We start from the raw sequence: 21288 nt of genomic DNA on the forward strand, positions 1-21288 counted from the left end.
CTGCTTGAGTCCGGTCGGACAAGAATGATTCCACCCAGCTCAGGGCAGCACCTCTGAGGCCTGCCTGCTCGACACGGCCGACCAAAATAGTATGGTCGACCGTGTCGAATGCAGCAGACAGGTCAAGAAGCACCAGTGCCTGGTGGACATCCCTGTCTGCGTTACACCGAAGTGTATTCTGGACTGCCAGGGTTACCGTCTCGGTCGAATGGCCTGGACGGAACCCAGCTTGATTTGGCTCCAGAAATCCAGTGGTTTCCACAAAGTTGGAAAGGCAATTGGAGACGTGAGCCTCCAATATCTTGGATAGGAACGGCAGCAGGGATATAGGACGATAATTTGATGAGTCCTGAGGGTCCAGGCCTGGTTTTTTAATTAGAGGGATTAGCAGAGCGTGTTTAAAGCCAGTAGGTACCCTGCCCTGGGTCAGTGATTTATTTAGTAGGGGTAGAATCCCCTGAGGGATAGTCTGACCGATTTCCGAGAAGATGTGGGGGGGGCAGATGTCGTTAGGTGCCTTATCTTTAGGTAAAAGAGTAATAGCATTAAGAATCTCCTTATCTGAAATAGGAACACCCAGACAAGAAAGGTCAGTAAAGCAATCTGAAGATTTAGGAATTGATTGAAAGAAAGAGTCGAGTTGTGTGGGAGAGGGAACAAATTCCGGAGTGTAAAGGGAAGAATAATATTGAACAAAACAGTCAAGTATTTTATCATCAGTAAATTGATGATTTCCTTGCGAATCAATAATGGAGATTATTTTGGATTTTTGCTTTTAAATTTTGAGGTAATTAGCAAGAGATTTGCCCGCCTTATTACGTCCCCCGTATATTTTGGCATGAAATTTAAGAAGATTATTACATGCAGAGTCCCAAGAGTGTTTGTTATATTGCATTTTCGCCTTAATGAGAGAGGAGAGTATGTCTGAAGAATTCTTGGTGAAGTAAAGATGCTCTAGGTCTTTAATCTGTTTAAGAATTTGGGAGGACTGTGAAAGGGCTGTTTTCCTCTTGTGGGATACAAAGTCAATAATAAATCCTCTGGCAGCAGCCTTGAAAGCATCCCAAATAAAATGAAAATGGGAGGTAGAATGAAGATTGTGTTTGAAAAATTCCTCTATAAAAAGCAGAAATTGTTCAGTGAATTGTGTGTCGAGAAGGAGAGAGTTATTAAAGTGCCAGCGCCGAGAGGTGGGAGTAGGAGAGGGATAATCCAAGTCTAGTATTACAGGGGCGTGATCGGATATGAGAATGGAGCCTAATTCTGAGTTAGTCATAAATTAGAGAGTATGTTGGGTAAGAAAAATATAGTCAATGCGGGAGTGTGATGAGTGCACAGGAGAAAAAAAGGAAAATTCTAAAGTGTCAGGGTGGGAAAGTCTCCATGAATCAATGAGACCTCTAGAAAAGATGGCCTTAAAAAAGGACTTCTGCATCTTATTGGGGACATATCTAGTGAGTGATTTACGATCTAGAAAGGGATCCATAAGTTGGTTACAATCACCTCCCACAATTAAATCATCAGTCGCATGAGAAGAAAGAAGCAAGGAGAAGTCATTCCGGAAGGTTAAATCAACACCATTAGGTCCATAAACATTACAGAAGGAAAATTTTGTATTATTAATAGTAACATCTAAAAACAACCATCTACCACATCTATCATGAAACTCATCGTGTAACTGAACAGTCAACGATTTATGAAACAAAATGATAACACCATTTTTGTTGTTCACTGCCAGAGAGCAGAATGCCTCTCCAACCCATTGTTTACGTAGTGAAGACAAATCCTGTGAATTAAGGTGAGTTTCCTGTAACATTGCTACATGGCATTTCAGTCTCGCTAAGTGAGATAAAACACGTTGCTTTTTAACTGGGTTTCGAATACCTTTGACATTCAAAGAAATGACACGCAGACCATTCATCTCTGGAAGAAAAATAGGATTAAGCAAAAGGAAGTAAAGAATTCAAAGCAGAGTGGGAGAAGAGAGAGAAAAAGTAAAACGAAGTTGAATAAAAATGAATGAAGAGGGAGAACCTGATGCAAGGGGGCTAGAGCATATGACCACCACAGAAGTGGAGACAGAGACAGAATAGGAAAACAGTAGAATATTGTAAGCAGAAATGGGAAAAAGGAGAATGTAGATAGGAATAGATAGTGTAAATGTTGCCAAAAAGTAGAGGTGAGAGGGATAAAAAGGAAGGGAATATGGGATGGGAAGGAAGGAGAGAAGAAAAAAAAAGAAAAAGGAGAGAGAACGGAAAATGGTGAGAAGGAGGGAAAGGGGGAACAGCTTCCCCCGGAAAAAAAACAACAAATGGAGGATGGCAGAAAGCCAAGGGGCTTTAGCCACGAAGGACAGTGAATCGAAGGACATTGATGTGGGAGGGGGGGCGACGAAAAGCAAGGCAACTGCACTAGAAGAGACACCGGAGAGACAGGGTCACCATATATCACGAAAAGAAAAAAGAAACTATGAAAATAAGAATCTAAGACTAAAGGCAACCAAATGGAACAAGTGAAGGGAACTTACCAAACATCAAGAGAAAGGAAACAGCAGCGGGATGGGATGCACAAAATGAACACCAAAACGATATGAAAGATGATCTTTGACAACAACACCACATGGGGGGACCTGCGAAACATAAAAGGAGATGAGCATAAGAAGCAAGAGAGCAATGCTCTACACATAAGAACTAGAGTAAAATAAGAACAAGACTCAATAATAGGACATTAATATGACATTTAGGGTTTGCTCAGTTCCATAAGTTCTCCTTTGTGAGTATGGATGAATTTCCGTAGGTCTGCAGGATCATCAAAACTAAATGTTCTTTCTTTATAGGTCACTTTGAAAAAACAAGGATTGATTAAGCCATAGCGTGCATTCATGGCTCGCAATGCAGGTCTGAGGTCCAAAAATTCCTTCCGACGAGACGCAGTAGGTTTAGAAACATCTTGGGCAAAAAAGACTTTATGCCCAGACCAAATCATCTGCTTATGTTGCTTGGCAGCTTGGAGAATCGTCATAAATTCTGAATATAGAAGGAAATATGCAATGATACCTCTAGGTTTAGATGTAGGGGATGTAGATTTTGGCCCCAGACAATGAGCACGCTGTATGTTGAAGTCCGAAGAGTTCGGAAGGCCAACAATTTGGAGAACTTGGGTCTTCAGGAATTGAATCATATCGGACCCTTCAGAACCCTCCGGAATTCCATAAATACGAAGGTTGTTGCACCTGTTACGATTTTCTAAATACTCCGCAACCCTTTGAAGCAGGTTGACATCCGTGGTGAGTGTGTCAACTCTAGCAACGACATCTTGAGCATCACTGATCCTTTGCTCCACAGCAGTCAGTCGTGTGTCCAGGCAAGACCATTTGTCATCTAACCGTTGAAGTGTGGCAACAGTGTCCGTCATGAAAGGACGAATAAGACGTAGCTCCTCCATGATGTCCGCGAGTGTAAGAGGTAACGGTGATTTAGTTGGAGAAGGAGGATCTTTTTTGGTGTGTTTGACAGAAGATGCATTAGTGTCCTTCCGACCACCTGAGGTGCTTCCATGAGATTTATTTGAATGTGTGGAGTTCATGATGAAAGTAATACCGCAGATGAATTGCTAATGAAAGCAAATGAGGACAGCAAGAAGAACAGTTGTGATGCACGTGGAACAGGGTTGGGGGGTGATGTAGTGCAAAACCGGCACTCCGTGAGGTAAAAAGGTGATACTTAAAACACAACACAGCAATGAAGAGCATTGGATTATGGTGTGGTCGAGGCAGGCGTCAAAAGAACAGCAAGCTGACAGTGAAAGCGGGGAAAAAAAAAATCCGCAACACCAGTGGTACCAGAGTGACAGAATGATGGGATGTCAGATCTTACCATCAGAACAAACTGAGGACATTGCGTGAGAAATGTACATGATACTCTTCTGACCACCTAAATATGAGAACTTGATGCCGGAAAATACAGCGCGCTGAATGAGGCACAAAACCATTAAAAGTAGAAAGGAGAAAACTTTCCCCGTGGCATTAAATCATGGCCAAGATTGAGGGCATCACCGCTCCATAGAGAAAGACAAATGAAAAAAAATAAGTAAAAAAAAAACGATGCATTGAAATAAAAAACAAAACAAAATGGAGGCCGTTATCTGAGCGGGGCAAAAATCAGCGTTTAAAATGGTGAAAAAGACCGTATTTCGGTCTAAAAAACTTGCCATGATGCACTCTGCCACTTCCGACATCGAAATCCGCCGAAACCACTGAGACACGTACAGAAATGAAGGACCCTTAATCCTCGAGTCGGCTCAAATTATTCTATGTTGATCTAGTTAATTTAAGAGAATGTGGAATTTTCAGGAGGAAGTATATCAATAGAGTTATATAGTAGAAATTTGGATACAATGAGGTATTTCATCGAATGCTTTGATTTTCTTTACTTAAGGATAGGAAATATACCATGTTTTGATGATACTCCATCCCTACATCTCTCTTCTAATCTGGTACTTTACCGGACTTGGATAACAATTACACATCTCAAACGTATCACCAATCTGTTTATAATGGATTGTGTTTTGTTACATCTTTCCACCTATTCATTGATCTAGTCAATATGGATTATATTTACACATACACATTTCTTATGGACATGTCATGAGAGCAACCCAACAGTTGGGCCCACACAATTGTGTTTGTAATAGGAAATAACTTTCTATGTACATTTAAACTTTTTATGACTTAATAAGATCGTCTCACTTTAAGTACTTTACAAGTTCATATATGATGTCATTTAGTTTAAAATCATCGACTCTAATTTAATGTGATTTATAGACTCTCTGTTCCCTTAATAACCTGTTTTTAATTTGGGATTTTGTTTTTTGTAATTGGGGGCGGGTGAAACCAACCCCTTTTTAAACACCCCGCACACGTTACAACATGAGCCGGACTAGGGCCTCTGGCCAAAACGCGTAGGTTGTCTTTTTGTTTCCTGATGCACCCTGCACTTTGCATTCTTAAAAATTAATGGAGAAATAATGAAAAAATAAAAATAAAGAGGTCAACAACCTTAACTTGCCTGGATTTGCTGATGTAAGTGCTGCCTTTCTGTGACTCTCTGGGACTTTGATGTGCATTATCGAGGGTTTACACGGAAACCTCCTGTCCATTGTTTTAATATATATATATATATATATATATATATATATATATTATCTACTGGCGGTCGCCAGTAGATAGTTATAGTTAGGACCGAGTTTCCATAGGAAATCTCAAAATTCTATTTTGAATAACTTTGGCGCCGATTGACGAATCCTCGCGAAATTTTCAAAACTAATGGGGCGCTCCGCTCCGCTCCTACCCTGAAAGTCTCGGGGTGATTCGTCAAGCGGGGGCCGAGAAAAAGGGGGTGTCCCAAAACGCGTTTTCCCCATGGATTTTTCCATAGGGACTTTAGTCACAGCCACAGCCCGAACGGCTGAACAGAATTACTTGAAATTTGGCAGAGAGGTAGCCATAAGGTCCATGAAGTGCCTTTTGCAGGTTTGGTGTAAATCTGCTCAGGATTTCCAAAGAAAATAGCATTTAAATCAATATATATATCTGTACGCGTGCAGCGTGCGCGCTGGGTGCGTGCACCTTGCTGTGCGCGCGCGCAATTCTGATTGGTTGTTAGATCTTAGTAAACATTCGAATCGGTCGAAACCAGGAAGTGTCGGCCGCCATTTTGTCTCTCGCACTCTGAGGGGGTGAAAAACAAATGTGGAGAACGTGAAAAGGGGGCAGGGTGGACAGTTCCTGACCCCCTAGCCGTGGTCAGGGGGTCCCAGAAGGACCCCAAGGGCAAATTCTTTTTTTATTTTTTTAAAATTCTGCGAGGTTCGCGCAGCGTGCGCGCACTCCGCGATTTAAAAAAAAAAAAAATGTATTTGGCACTTGGGGGCGAAGCGCTCCGTGCCCACCGCGCGCGCACGGCACGAACTGCGTAAAGTGTGCGCGAGGTGCGCGAAGCGCACCGCGTGCCCACTGCGTGCGCACGGTGCGCGAAGCACACCGTGTGCGCACGGCACGAACTGCGTAAAGTGGGCGTGCGGTGCGCGAAGTGCACCGCGTGCCCACCGCGCGCGCACGGTGCGCTGTGAAAAAGTTTTGTTTAAAAAAATATATTAATAAATACATAACTTAGCATTTAAAAAACCGTACAAATTCACTGAAAAAACCATAGGTTTCACACACGTTATAGTTAGGAATTAGCATTTAAAAAACCTTGCAAATTCACTTAAAAAACCATAGGTTTCACACATGTTATAGTTAGCTGGGCATTTCCCTCGTAAAAAACCAATGAAATTCCCCCGTTATAGTTAGTGCAGGCAACTATAACTCACGCGACCGCAATCCGCTGCTGATGACGTCAGATATTACATCACTGATGACATATGTGTCCTTCTGAAAAAAAAAAATGAAATATATGTATAGCTCAAGATGAATGGAAGAAGACATGGGTAAATAAGTGTCTAAATACAGTGATGTAATATCTGACGTCATCAGCAGCGGATTGCGGTCGCGTGATTTATAGTTGCCTGCACTAACTATAACGGGGGAATTTCATTGGTTTTTTACGAGGGAAATGCCCAGCTAACTATAACATGTGTAAAACCTATGGTTTTTTAAGTGAATTTGCAAGGTTTTTTAAATGCTAATTCCTAACTATAACGTGTGTGAAACCTATGGTTTTTTTCAGTGAATATATATATATATATATATATATATATATATATATATATATATATATTTTTTTTTTTTTTTTTAAGTTATTTGTACGTACCTATATAGTGATGGTATTTTGGTCCACTATACTTTTGTAGTCAATATTTCTGTACTTCACATAGTAAGTATTTAGCTCAATATTTACATCCTCGATATTTTTGACAATATTTAGTATTGCAATATTTTTGTGATAAATATCATGTCATAGAACTGTATATCATGCATTGCAACAATGTGATTATTCCTAGTTAATATGTATGTTTTCTGCAACATCATTTAATTGTAGCTTTTAACCAATTACATATATATGTCTTTTGATTACGGTGTATCATATGGCTTCTTGAAAATTAGTATGCAGTGCAGAATCTTGCTTTTATCCTTGCTTTGGTTAAACACATATCACTCTAATAGCCATTTACTTCATGAGTTACATTAATTTGCTTTCACTTAAGTACTAGATTGTTCCTAACATCTCCAGCTTCCTTTAGATCTCTGCAGCTCACAGCGTCACTACATTTTGCATTTTTCATGCAAAAATCAGTTTTGACTTCCCAAGTTGAACATTTCTGCTCTTAGAGCTAGTGTGGGAGGCAAACCAATATTTTACCAAAGTAATTTGCCTCTAGAGTCTAGAGTTGATCTACTGGTTAGAAACTACACTCCTCATCAAGTAAACACAATTTAGCAGAGTTAAATGAAATAAAATATTAGAAGCATAAATAACTGAGTTCTAGGTTAAAAATAGGACAAAAGTGTATTTAATATAGGATGGTCAAAATGTGATACAGAGACAATTATATAAAATGTCATGAAGGCCGAATTACAGATGTACATATAAATGCAACATTTTAAAACTTTTTAATCTTTAGGTAGGCAGAATCAAAGCACAGATTGTAAGTGTCAAACTCATTAAGAGCATTGACAGCATCCCAATAGCAAGTTATAAAGAGCAAAAGTGGAGCATGGCAAATTGTATGCAAGGGGAATGGTAAAAGAAACAAAATCTCCTGCAAAAGACAGAAACCTAAAGGTTTTGTAGACAAATCACACAAGATATTAATAGATTTTGCAAATTCAGCATGGTATTATCATGGTTAGGGTAAAACTGGCAAATCAGAAACAATAATGTAATTTTCTAAATCATTTGCACTAGCGCATTTCTTTTTTTTAAATTATTTTTATTAAACAACAAAGAAACGACATTAATTCTCACAATCCGATGGGATGAATCAAATTTCACTTTGAGATACATACATAGTGCCATTGTACAATATCATGCTTTGAACGTTAGTGTAACATCAGCTATGGCATATTGGGATCTTTGAGAGGGGACAGTTGGTGGGACACAAATATTACCACGATAATCATTCCACTTGCTCCATAAAGTAATCCATTTTTTAGGGCATCCTCTTGCTACATACACAAATTTTTCCCTTTTCATACACCAATTCATGTCAGGCTTCCAAGTCTCCACTTTGGGCGGTACACCCTCACCCCACAGCCTGGCCAGATTCCTTTTAGCTACCATGAAGTCCAATGTGGTCCATATTTTGTCTTTACTATTTAAGTCGGTGGGTTACTAAACGTTGAAAAGGCATCTTTTGGCCTCAAGTCCCACCTCCAGTCCAAGGACCTCTTCTAGACAGTCATGAACTCCCTTCCAGTATCTCTGAATGTACACGCATTCCCACAAAATATGCACAAACGTACCAGCCTGGCCACATTGCCTTCTACACATACCATCGTCTGCCCTGCACATGCGGACCTGCCAAGACCCCATGACGTAGATTCTATGGAGGATCTTAAGTTGGACCAATCGCAGTCGGGAGGAGATTGCAACCTCTCATTGGGAGGCCACCGCTTCCTGCCATTCCTCATTGTCGAGCTCCAGCCCATCTCCCTCCCAGTGCCTCTGGACCAGTCTAAGGGGGTCTGGGGCATTATTAACCAATTTCTTATAGGTAAGGGATGCTGCTTTCGTTTGCATATACCCATCGAGCAACCTATCTTCCAACGGTGAGGACTCTGGGGGAAATTCTCCCCTTGGTAGCTGTGATGTTAGTGCATGTCTCACTTGTAAGTATCTGAAGTATTCTGTGATGGCCAAATCATATTCTTGTTGCAGGGTGGCGAATGGGACCTCTTCACATAGAGGAGTAGCTAGCGTGAACTTCTGTTCCCACCCCATGCTTCTGTTGACTGTTTGCCACACAAGTCTCTGAATGCTTAGTAGGCCCCATCAGGGGAAATTTCTTGGGCTTAGAGTAAAGGGCCATGTTATAGTTACCACCCGGCAATAACCATTTGTCCATCTTATAAGCTGGGTCATCCCAGTGACGGTACGTGCACTGGTTGATGGCAGCCAGGTGGGCTTCCCAGTAATATTTTTTAGCATCAGGGAGTCCAATCCCCCCATCATAACAACTCAAGACTAATTTTGGAAAGGCTATATGGGGTCGACCTTCCCAGAGCAGCTCCCTTTAAAGGCTGTCCACCTCCTTGAAGTATTTTGCCAGGACTGGATCTGGGAAATTCTGAAGTGCGTTGAGAAAGCATGGCAGTGACATCATGTTGAACAGTGCTGCCCTCCCCAATACCAAAAGCGGGAGAGTTTGCCAATTGGCCACATCTTGCTTCAATCTCTGCAGTGGGGGGAGCAGATTACGTTCATAACTAGTTCTGGGGTCTGTTGTGATAAATATTCCCAGCTATTGGAAGCCCTCTTTCGCCTCCTGTATAGGATATCCCCCTAGGCAAGGGAGGTGGCCCACCATTGAGGACATACATTAAGGATTTACTCCAGTTGATTGTATACCTGAAATATTTCCTAAAATTTGTAAATATGTTAAGCACTCTATGGAGCAATGCCTTGGGGGATGCGAGGTACAGCAGAATGTCGTCCGCATGGAGGGATCTGCGGTCCTCCCATGTTTCAGCCCACTTCAAACCCCTGATTATGGGGGCTCTGTGAATACACGCCACCATAGGCTCCAGGTCTAAGGTAAAAAGTGAGGGGGATAGTGGACAGCCCTTTCGAGACCCACGGCCCAGCGTGAATACTTCAGATTTTTTATTATTGACAATCACCTGCGCCAAGGGCTCTGTTTACGAAAGGCGTACCCACCTGATGAAATTGGGCTCAATTCTAGCCTTGCCAAGACTACAAACAGATACGGCCAGTCAATAGTATCGAATGCCAACGAGGCATCTAATGAGACCACGACTGCAGGTTCTTGAATCGTGCCCTGTCGCCCTAAAACACCGTGCAATCTCCTCAAATTTAGTGCTGTGTTCCGGTGAGGCATAAAGCCTGATTGATCCGGGTGCACCAATTTGCCTATCACTTGAACCAGACCACCAGCCAGCAGTTTTGCTAGAACTTTAGGCTCAGCATTTAATAAGGAGATGGGCCTATAGGAAGAGCACTGATTTCTGGGCTTGCTCATTTTGTGTATGGTAACCAGTGTAGCCACCCGTTGATCTCGAGGGAGCATTCCTGAATCACAGCTTTCAGTAAACATTGTCCGTAGGTGAGGGGCAATTTTATCTGGCTTCAGCTTGTATAGCTCAATCGGTAGCCCATTAGGGCCCATAGCCTTACCTGACTGGAGGTTTCTGATGCCTGAGCAACTTCATCATTGGTTAAATCACTATCAAGCGCATCTCTTTAATCTGCAGCTAAGGTAGGTAGCAGTATGTCTGAGAGCAGGGCTTGTGAGTCCACTTCTAGGAGGGAGGAGCTTGCTCGGTAAATGGAGCAAAAATAACCTGCAAATTTGTTGGCTATCTCTTGTGGATCTGTTAATATTTCCCCTGACCCCTTCAGTAATTTGGGCACTAGTCTACTCGCCAGCTCTTTTTTATCTAACCAAGCCAACAACTTTCCAGCCTTATCCCCCAGTTTATACAGTCCACCCTCTTTGTCTCTGCTCAGTGTCTTGGCCATGTCAGTAGCGATGGATCTATATGCGTCTCTTTTGAGTTTCAGGGGATGGAGTCTGTCTTGCGTCCATTAGGAGGATTTCATCCTCAAAGCGGACTAGGTCTTTTGTCTTTTCTTTCCGCACACCGATTTTGCTTAGTACAGTTTTAAAGGCCTCCCACGGAGTTTGAGATGACCGCACTGATTCTTTATTTTCTAGAAAGTAGTTTTCAATAGCTTTTGTCAGATTGCTGTTGACCACAGAGTTCCGAAAGTACCAGGGGTTGATGGGTACTATTCTCCCCACCCTCTTCTCACCCAGGACCACTTCTAACCATAATGAGGAGTGGTCAGATATTCCGTGGGCCAGGTGCCTAATTTCCCGAATATTTCCGATTTAGGATGCTGGAGTGAGAAGATGGTCTATACGAGATAAGCTATTGAGTGCCCCTGAATGGAAGGTGTGTTTGATACTTTCCGGGTGATATACGCTCCACGTGTCCACTAGACCCAGTGTATCTAAGAAATCAGGAAGCCACCTATGTGAGGGGCTTATATTACGGGGAGGACACCGGTCAAGGGAACCAGACACAACGGAGCTGAAATCGCCTCCAATGACAGTGTAATTTTGCCCAAATCTTTGAAGGTTTGGCCCTGTAACTCTGGCGGGACATATACTGCTACTAGCGTGAGTGACTTCCCCTCCCACTGCCCTGAAATTGCAGCATATCTACCCATCCCGTCAGTCCAGGTGTGTTGTATTGACAGTGGAAAGAAATGTTTGAACATAATGCCCACTCCCCTGGAACCCGTGGTAAAAGCAGAATGAACCCATAGCCGGTAGCCCCATCTACTAATAGCTTTACAGGAATTACCAACCAGGTGCGTTTCCTGAAGGAGCACCACATCTGGGGCGTGCCGCGTAATATATTGAAATACGATACTACGTTTTAGTTTGTCCTCAAGTACATTTACGACTTAGGATCTTAAAGTTTTTATCCCAGTGTGTCCCAATCTGTATAGTCATGGTTTGCACACCCCATCTCTTGTCTTGCAATATTCAATGCTGCACTCGCTGATAAAACATGAAACAACCCAATCCCAACCCAACTACCCCCTCCCTGCTCCCCTGCACTCTTGGCCTAGCACTGTCCATGAATCAAACTATGCAGAGTGCCTGTCGTCCAAACTTTAAACCAAAAGTAGAGCATAGTGGGGAAGGGGGGAAACTCTGTCCCCCCGACCCCTTCCCTTAATCAAAAACATTGTGCCTCGCCAGGGGGGTCCACATAATGCCCATGAGGACTAACAGGACACTTATCGCAATTATCCAGACCAGTGTCGGTTGTATGGGCTCTGCCACTACTTCAGATCCGAGCAGCCAACCAGTTCAAACGATCAGAGCGAGTCAATGGTACTGTGCCCCTGCCAAACAGTGTTGTCATGATGAATGATCAGGTCTTTGACTTAGCGAGCATTATGTTCTTTAGCTTCCCTCCAACCCTCCAGCCAGACCGCATCCACCTCAGCCTTATCATAAACACCAGGCTTCACCCTCAGCTTCGATGCGGAGGAGTGCTGGGAACAGCATAGCGTACTTTAGCCTCTTGTCTCAAAGCCGTTTTTTCACCTCCAGAAATGACCTACGTTGCCGCTGGACATTTAAGGTGAAGTCTGGAAAAAAGGAGATCTCTGAGTTCTCATACCTCAGTGGAGGGGCTACTTGCACAGTATGCAATATAGCGTCTCTGTCCATAAAGTTTAAGAGTTTCGCCAACATCGGACGGGGAGGCTCTCCAGGTTTCGGTCTTCCCCCAGGGACTCTATGCGCCCCTTCCACCACAACATTTTTTGATAACCCCTTAGGCTGGAGATGTTTAAGTATGAGTTCCTCCACAAAGAGGTTAGCTGCAGGACCTTCCGCCTTCTCCGGCAGTCAAATTATTCGTACATTGTTCCTTCTAGTGCGACCTACATAATCATCCAGTTTGTCCTCTGCAAAGTGATATCCTGTTGCATTTGTGATGAGTCTGCGATGAGGCCAGAGGTGAAAATCTCCATTTGTTTCACCTTCTCCCCAATTTTCATCAGGTCTGCCCTGATCAGTGTCACCTCTGGCGTGATGGCGTCCATCCTGTGCTCCAGAGATGAGCGCACCCTGAGATGGCATCCATAATATCCTAAAATGTTGGGTCCTGATGCTCTCCCTCTGGGCCAGTCGCAATTTTCCCTTTAGTGTTGTGTTCTGAGGCAGTGAGCTTCGGCAACGCATATTTATCGAGCTTTGTCTGTTGCGACCTTTCAAGCCTTTTGCTCCTGACATTTTCTCCCCGTTCATCCAGGACCAGCCCTTGCAGGAAGACAGGCTAGTCAGCCACAGGACGCCCGGTATGATAGGGGCGCCGCGTCATGCTCCTGCTACTGATTCCCTGCCCCCAAGTAGAGGCCGGCACCCCACCTGGGTATCACGCGAGCCAGTCTGTCCGTTAGCACTTGGGGGTCCAGAGGGCCGTAAATGCCCAGATAAACTACTTTGGATGCGTCTGCATTCAGCTCACCATACGGGCCCCCTCGTGCAGCCTCCAGCGGAATCACTGCCTACCTCCTCCCGGATGGCCCCGGTTAGTGCACCAGTGTCGGCAGCGGCTCTTCAGTGCGTTGATCTTCACTCGTCACGCCGAGTGTCCGATGCAGGCCACAACCACAGCCTCGCATTGTTGAAGGGCCGGATCAGCTACGTTGCCACGCTCTGCTCCGCTGAACGCCAGTCCCCGGCTCTCGATCGCAGGAAGGCCCCGATTTGCAGCATCGATATGTCTGCGGATTTGAAGTCTGCACAGTCGTTTTCCGGCTTATCAGCACCTGTAGTGCTTCCAGTGGCCCCACCTCTGCTAGGGCAATGGATCAATGAGTCGGATTACGGGAAATTACCGGGGTTGTTACGGAGCTAGTCTATCTAGCCGCCATGTCGTTCTGCGGTGTAGCCACGCCCCCCACTAACCCATTTCTTAAGGTAAGAGAAATCTTCTTCTTGTTCCCGCATTAACTGTACTCCGGAGGTGTATTACACAATGAAACATTTCTTAAACAATTGCTCATAGAATTAACAAAACTACACAAACTTCCAGCGGAAGTCCTTTAAAATAATCCTTCAAGCACACAATGGTAGCTCTGTTAACAATACGCGTTTTTAAACAATGTTGAATATCGCTATTACATCAACGTTGTTCTCTTGCTGCTCCGTGGAAACAAGGGAAGCAATGTCTTTGCAGTGAGTCACTGATTTGGAGGGGAAATATGCAAGAGAAAGTTGAGTAGAACACCAGAAACTGCATCCATTTTAAGAAGAATGATGTATTGGACGAAAATGTGGAATAACCATTCATGGCATAAAAAATAAAATCTAAGTGACCTAGGTAACTTGTTCATTGGTTACGACTATATGCATCAATAAAAACACTAATTATTAAAAATAACTCTCACACAATATTTGCACATTTTACATATTTTGAAAATGCTACAACACTGGTATGTGGTGCGCTAAGAAGAAAGCCTAACTTTGCCCCACATATGTTAATGTGGAAAATAACACATTGATCAAAACTAATATGGCATTTGAACATTGAATTCATTTGACAAATACATGGCCATCTAAAAACAATAAATCACTGTCCACCTCTTTGGAGAATTAGGCATTTTAAATTACCATGTTTGGCCATCATATGACAGATATCCCATCCCCCGTGTTAGAAGTGCATTATACCCAATGGCATTTGTAATAAAGTGGACAGGATATCCGTCACATTAGTGGCAGAGCAACCTATCCACCTAACTCTCAATTCGGCCTTTACTCATTTTTTTGATTCTCAACTTCCTCTAGAGGGGCAAGGCGGGATGCTATAGGTGGGCAGAGATCCACAAGGTCAGATACCTTTACCCCAAGGTGCTACTGAAGCCTTTCCCTATGTGGCGAAATAGCAATAAGTGGAATATCTTGCCTGCTGATTATGCACCCTCCCAATAGTAACCTCAGCGCATTTTTCCAGTCATGGTGTTGGGAGGGATTTGGAATGTTACAATGAATGCCTTTACCATGCATGCCCTTTCTATGCAGTCTCTGCTACTCAGATGCATTTACCATACATGACACTTTGTAGCTACAATTAGGATGGTGTTTCCATCGGAACTGCCTTTTTTTGGTTTGCTAATACCTTTGGTGCTGTTTGGCGAATCTTGCCAAAGTTTTCCAAAAAGTGCTCTTTGCTTCTTGGAACATTTTGAGGAGATCCATCAAGAGGGGGCTCAGAGAAAGGAGAGGGCCCTAAAGCGCAAAATCCGCATAAAGTTTCCATGAGGAGCTTTGAAAAGTGCTATAGCCAAAATGGCTCAATAATATTAAACCAAACATTTTTATGAAGCTAGATCTTGGTCTGAAAAGTGTGCTGTGTGTGCTTTGGTATAAATCCGTTCAGTAGTTTTTGAGAAATTATGGTATCAAAATATCTTTTTACATGGACGGACAGGAAACAGAACTTTGATCTGCCTGGCCGAAATTTTAATAAATGATGTTCCCGCCTGGGTGGGAGCAAAGGAAAGATGCCAGTTCCCACCAGTATGATGCTGATTTGGGAGCATGCTGGGGCTGCAGTGTCCATGAGGCCCTCCCCCCATACTCCAACTGGCCAGCACCCACCTACAATTAAAAAAGACCGGCTTTCGCCAGGATAGCTGGCAAGGGCCACGGGCCCCATGGTTTCTCCCATTGCCCTGACAGAAATAGAGCTGTGGGTGTTCTTGGTGCTCGGGTGGGCCCCGGGGCACCCACTTAATAAAAGGAATGGCAACTCCCTCCAGCTCACACAATGTGTGCCAGCTGGGGAGCCAGCTTGGGCGGCAGAGGCCCTCTTATATTTACTTGTGATACCTATTACTGGAGAATTTCAGTGGTTTTGTAACATCCCTTTAACCTTTTTTTAACTGAAAAAGATAATGTACATATGTGTGTATATATATGCATATTACCTAATGTCGTTCACCACCAGGTTGTGATAGTTAGGTAGGCCTGGGCAAAAATTTCGTTCCGTTCGCGGAAATTGCGATAATTTGACATTTTTGCGTTCCGCGGAGAGCGCGAAAATGTCAAAAATTCCGGTTTCCGCAGCTTGGCGATAATTTGTTTCTTGCTCGCGCTGTAAAATGATACATTCTTGCGCGCGCGCGATCGCCTTACCTGAATCCCTGCGTTCGCCGACAAGTTTTCTTGATCCGGTCGCGTTCTCCATGAGATGTTGTATTGTTTTTAGCCATTTGCGCTGTCTCGCGACAGTTCGCGCCCGCAGTGACGTCATGCGTCGCGCGATCACGTCTTTCTTCTCGCGATCATGCACCGCGAGAACAACTCAAAACAAGATGGCCGCGCCCGCAAGCAACCACATGGGTAAGTTGGCGACCCGCAACCATGCAGAAAATCTCGCGAACATGCCGGAAAAAAACTTCCGCATCTTCGCGATATTTCTGCTTGTTTGCGATAATTTTAAACATTCTCGCGATAATTTGCGAAGGTTAATTCCGCAAATTCCGCCCACCCCTATAGTTAGGGCAGCTGTCCCATAGGAAATTTTTTTTTTGTTTTGCTAATAACTTTGGCATGTTTGCTGAATTTCCACAAAACATTCCAAAATGGTGCTTCCTTTTGACTAGTCTGTGCATGGAAGGTATTGAGGTAATCCATCAAGCTGGGGCCGAGACAAAATACACAAAATCTCCATGAATTTTCCATCGACTTCTTTAGGCAGGGCTACAACAAAAACTGCTGAATGGAATTACACCAAATTTGTCAAGAAGCTAAATCTTAGACAGCAGATTGAGCTTTTGTGATTTGGTGTAAATCAGCTCAGTAGTTTTTGAGAAATTAAGGTTAAAAATGATTGTATATCTGCACAGTTGAGTGCGCAAGAGTCTTGCGAGAGTCCTGCAAGAGCGCTAATTCAATAAATGAACCTGTGATTGGTCGAGTGGTTTAGGAATGAAATGACAGCCATTATTTTTTTACTGTGAAAAAATGCTGGTGTTGTGGGAATGAAGTAGGAAAGCTATACCAGGGGGCACGACAAAGGCATCCTGTCCCTTAGTTATTAAGAGGAGCTCTAAAAAGGTATAAATACTTTGATGGAATCAATTACAATTTCTTTTTAAATTTTTTTTGCAATCTCACAGGAAACACACGGAATTGTGAAAGTAAAAAGGAGTAGGTGAGTTGTCAATACACTCTACTAGGATAAATGCATATTGTGCCCCTTATTATTGAGAGGAGGTGTGTACGAAATAAGTACTATGGTGATAGAATGTTCATTCTAAAAAAGTTTTACAATCTTGAGGGAGCATGAAAAATAGAAAGGTTTAGGCGATCTTTGAATACACTCTGGTAAACCCACTTGTTACTGTTGCGAGGAGTCTTACTGGGGATGTATTTATGAGAACCTACTATTTACAGACTTCCACTTCAGAAAGGTTCTGAGGAGAGAGTTAAGTCTCTCTCCACATCCTACTATGCAAATTCATCAAGCAAGAGAGGGGTCTTAGTCAGAGGACAGTCCCTTCACATACCCTACTGCACACGCCTGTTACACAAAAGAGAGGTCTGAAAGGAGACGCCAGTCCATCCTACTATGCACACAAATCATGCAAGAGAGGTTTCTCAGTGGAAAGACTGGTCTATCTACACATACTACTATGCACACCAGAGGTCACAAAGGAGAGACCAGACCCTCCTCACACCCTTCTTTGCACATCCATTGTCCAGGAGAAAGGTCTCAGCAGAGAGGCAAATTTCTCCCACACACTACTACACATGCTTATCACACTGTGGAGGGGTGTTATTGGAGAGGTTAGTCCCTCCCTATAGGCTACTTTGTACACCCCACACCCTTAGGAAAGCTTTCTGCAGAGAGGCCAGCTCCTCCACACACTCTTCTTTGCACTCCTGTTATCTAAGATAATGGCCTTAGTGGAGAGGTCAGTACGTCTCTACACCTTACTGTGTACTCCGTCATTCCCGAGAGAGGCCCCAGCAGAGCAGAGAGGCCAGTCCCTCCACACACCCTACTAATCTCACCTGTCAGTCCAGAGAGAGGTCTAAGCAGAGAGGCTCCCCTCACCCTACAATGCACAGCCATCATCTGAAAGAGAGGTATCAGCAGGAAGGCCAGTTCCTTCACACACCAGATTGTGCACACCTGTCATTCAACAGAGAGGTCTCAAAAAGAGAGGCCAGTCCCCCCCACATGATCCTATGTTTTACAAAACAGAGTACATTGTGGGACTCTTTTCTAAAAAGTGCAACCCTCCTGCATTTCTCTGGGGAAGCCAACACTCTATGTAACATTTAGAAAAACCAAGCGGACAGTTCACACTTTGGTATGGTCAAATGCAAAATAAAAAATACAAATCTCAATCTGCTGACCCAAGGTTTCTGTGGTTGTTTGTATACTGTTCTTCAATTATATGCAGACAATTGTACAAAAAATATAAATTGGACTCAACAGAGAGGCCAGTCTCTCCCCACACCCTAATAGGCATACCGGTGAGGAGTTGGATTTACGTATGGTATTAAGGCCCTGTGCCCAACCCCCGCTGTGCACTGCCGAAGGCAGCTGCGTGGGGGGGAGTTGCCTTATGTATGGCAATAAAATATTACTATACAATAAAAGAAAGCCTAGAAATTTACAGAACAAAAACAAAGGTTAAAGTAATGTTCTAGTTAGGTGTGATAAAAAGATATGATTTTGTTTTTAGGTGAATTTGTCAGTGACAACATTAACATTAACATTTTGAACTAAGCAAACCACAGAAATTCACAAGTTATAGTTAGCATAACTAACTATAACTTGTGCCCCAGCCATGCACTGTTTATGACCTCACATATAACATCACTCATGACATGTTCTATGACATCACTGATGAGATCTCAAACAACATGAACTGAAAGGCATAAAGTATTAGGCGGCACTCAAACTGCAAAAAAGTGCAAGCACCACATAAGAAAAATCCCACACCAATATAAAAAAATAGAGTAAAATTGTATACATTATATAACAACAAAAGACAAAAATGCAATCAATAGAACCAGAGTTATGCAATTTCAAAGATTTATGGTAAATATTGCGCCTAACAGCACAAAGTGCCGCTTGTTAACATGTTGTGCGAGACTGGGTGCAACATACTATTTCAGGGTGACCACGATTGAGTGCGGGCTGGATTCAGAGACCAGGTTAGTCCTGCAAAAAATGTTACCTTCTCAAAGTCTGGCACAAATAGTGTGTGCCGGAGGGAGTTACGAATAGCAGGTGGTCACTGTAGTGCAAAGAGAAGGGTTTCCCTGAGGTTTCCAATGAATGTCGAGCCAGTGGCAAAATTGAGGCAGGAATGGGCCTGTTTTGTGGTCACCAAGATCCCAAAACTTAATGATTTCCCTATTTCTTCTTGGAGGAGCTTAACGGATACCACACCATGAGTCCAGGACCTGGGAGGCACCACTTGGGGATAAGGAACTCACTCGAGCAGATGGCAGCAGGGCTCTGGCAGGTCCAGTTGCGGGTCTAGGCAGGTTCAGTTTCAACAGGTCTGCTAACTAACCCTTGGAGTCATTCAGGTAGCCTGGGCTATAGAGAGCAGGTGCTGTCTTCCTCCTTGGACAGCAGGGCAGGCCTCATGCAGCAGCTCAGTCCTCTGGCAGCTGGGCAGTCTTTCTTCTGTAGTGTCCACAGGTCCAGACGTGTACGAAAGAGTGGGTCTGAGGGTCCTAGTTTTACAGCTAATGCCAGCTTTAAAATGTAGCTTCTGGAATTTCCTGCCTCCCTGCCCTTGTTCCAGTCTGCCTTCAGTCACACTAGGCTAGTGTGAAGTTCTTTGTGTGAGACCTGAAATAACCTCTTTGAAGGGCAAATAGGGCTGTGCACAGTTCCGCCGTCCCATCCTGCCGTGGATCGCATATCCTGCCAACACACAATCTCTCCAATTTGTGGCTGTCTGGGAGAAATACTCAAAGACCAGCCGCCAACTGAACCTTATTATGTGACCCAGGCAAAAGGCTGCAGGGACCAAATGGTTAGGACAAGAAAATGCCAACTTTTTAAAAGTGCCATTTTCAGAATTTGTGACTTAAAATCCAACGTTATCGTTAAAGAGTGTTTTAAACTCTAATTCATTTGAGTGTAAAAAATGACTTTTCCACCTGTTCTCAATCAAACATTATAACTTATATCACTTATTATATGTAATCAGGTAACCAACTGCTATCCTATGTGAGAGGTAGGCGTCACAACAGTGAAAATATAATTTAGGATTTTTTCACTACCCGGACATGTAGATCTTAAAAATACATGTGCAACTTTTTAAATGCACTGCACCTAGCTGTATGGGCCATTTAGGGCCAACTCTAGGGGTGACTTATATGTATTATAAATAAGGCTCCCTCAGTTTTTACAGATTTTTACAGATAACTGCAAACAGAAAACAATATGTTTTCTGTCTGCATTTATTTTTTAAAGTGGATAAATACAGAAAATGATGCTGCTTTTAAGTGACCTTCTGTCCTGTCTTTCATGAATTAGAGCCCAACAGCCGAGCAGATGGACAGCATGAGAAATTTTAAAACAGGATGAAATTTCTCTAAATAATGGCATGTGTCAATATACATTTGTTGTATAATGCTAGTATTTACCAGTGGATGTATTGTTATGTAATAATTGGCAGCTTAAATAGCTAGAACATGATAGACATCAAAGTAGGAGGGTGCGTCAATCAGTTAAATTAATATGGAAATGTACAGTTTTACACCTTTATTTATATGCAAAACATGAAATAAATATGAATAAATACAGATAAAATGGCCCAAAAATAAATATAGATAAATACAGACGGTAGTGTTAAAAAAATAAATACCATAAAACCAAGAGCCCTAATTATAAAGGGGCTTTTAGGCCTGTCAAAAGGTTTTTTTGACAGGTCGAAATGGCACTTTAAAGCTGCACAAACAGGCTGCAATGGCAGGCCTGAGACATGTGGCTATTTAAGTGGGTGGCACAATCAGTGCTGCAGGCCCACTAGTACCCTTTAATTTACAGGCTTGCGGTGATGTAGCACCCCCACAAGGGACTTACAAGTGAATTACATATGCTAATTTGGTGTAAGCCAATTTTACCATGGATAAATGAGAGAGTACAAGCACTTTAGCACTGGTTAGCAGTGGTAAAATACACAGAGTCCTAAAAGTTAACAAAAACAGGTTCAGAAAACAGGAGGTGTGAAGGCAAAAAGTTTGGTGGACTACCACCCAAAGGTGTCAGGTCTAACACTACCTTTAAGAGAGCAATTTTCTTTTGAGACTATTTGCCACTGTCTGAATATTCCCCTGCGTCTGAAATAAAGAAATTGTAACATGTTGGATTTTATTGACTCTGTCTGAAAAAACACAGGGGTATATTCACAAAAACGTGTGATAACTACCGCAACTCTCAACTTTGCAGCCCATCGCGGGAAAATTACGCCATGCCAACCAAGTATTCACAACGCGGCGGTAGCATGTGATAGTCACCAGATAACGTGTCAA

At 43.1% G+C, this 21288-nt stretch overlaps 1 long non-coding RNA gene across 1 annotated transcript in view; it reads right to left on the bottom strand.

The window, feature by feature from the left end:
* Positions 1-21288, bottom strand: part of LOC146789184 (uncharacterized) — a 62794-nt gene that overhangs the window by 13603 nt on the left and 27903 nt on the right. Inside the window, exon 2 of the long non-coding RNA XR_014969765.1 lies at positions 2531-2632. This is a non-coding gene — a long non-coding RNA (uncharacterized LOC146789184). The remainder of the gene's footprint in view (positions 1-2530; positions 2633-21288) is intronic.

This window comes from Triturus cristatus, chromosome 10 (assembly GCF_964204655.1).
Source record: "Triturus cristatus chromosome 10, aTriCri1.1, whole genome shotgun sequence".
In the NCBI taxonomy this organism is placed as follows: Eukaryota; Metazoa; Chordata; class Amphibia; order Caudata; family Salamandridae; genus Triturus; species Triturus cristatus.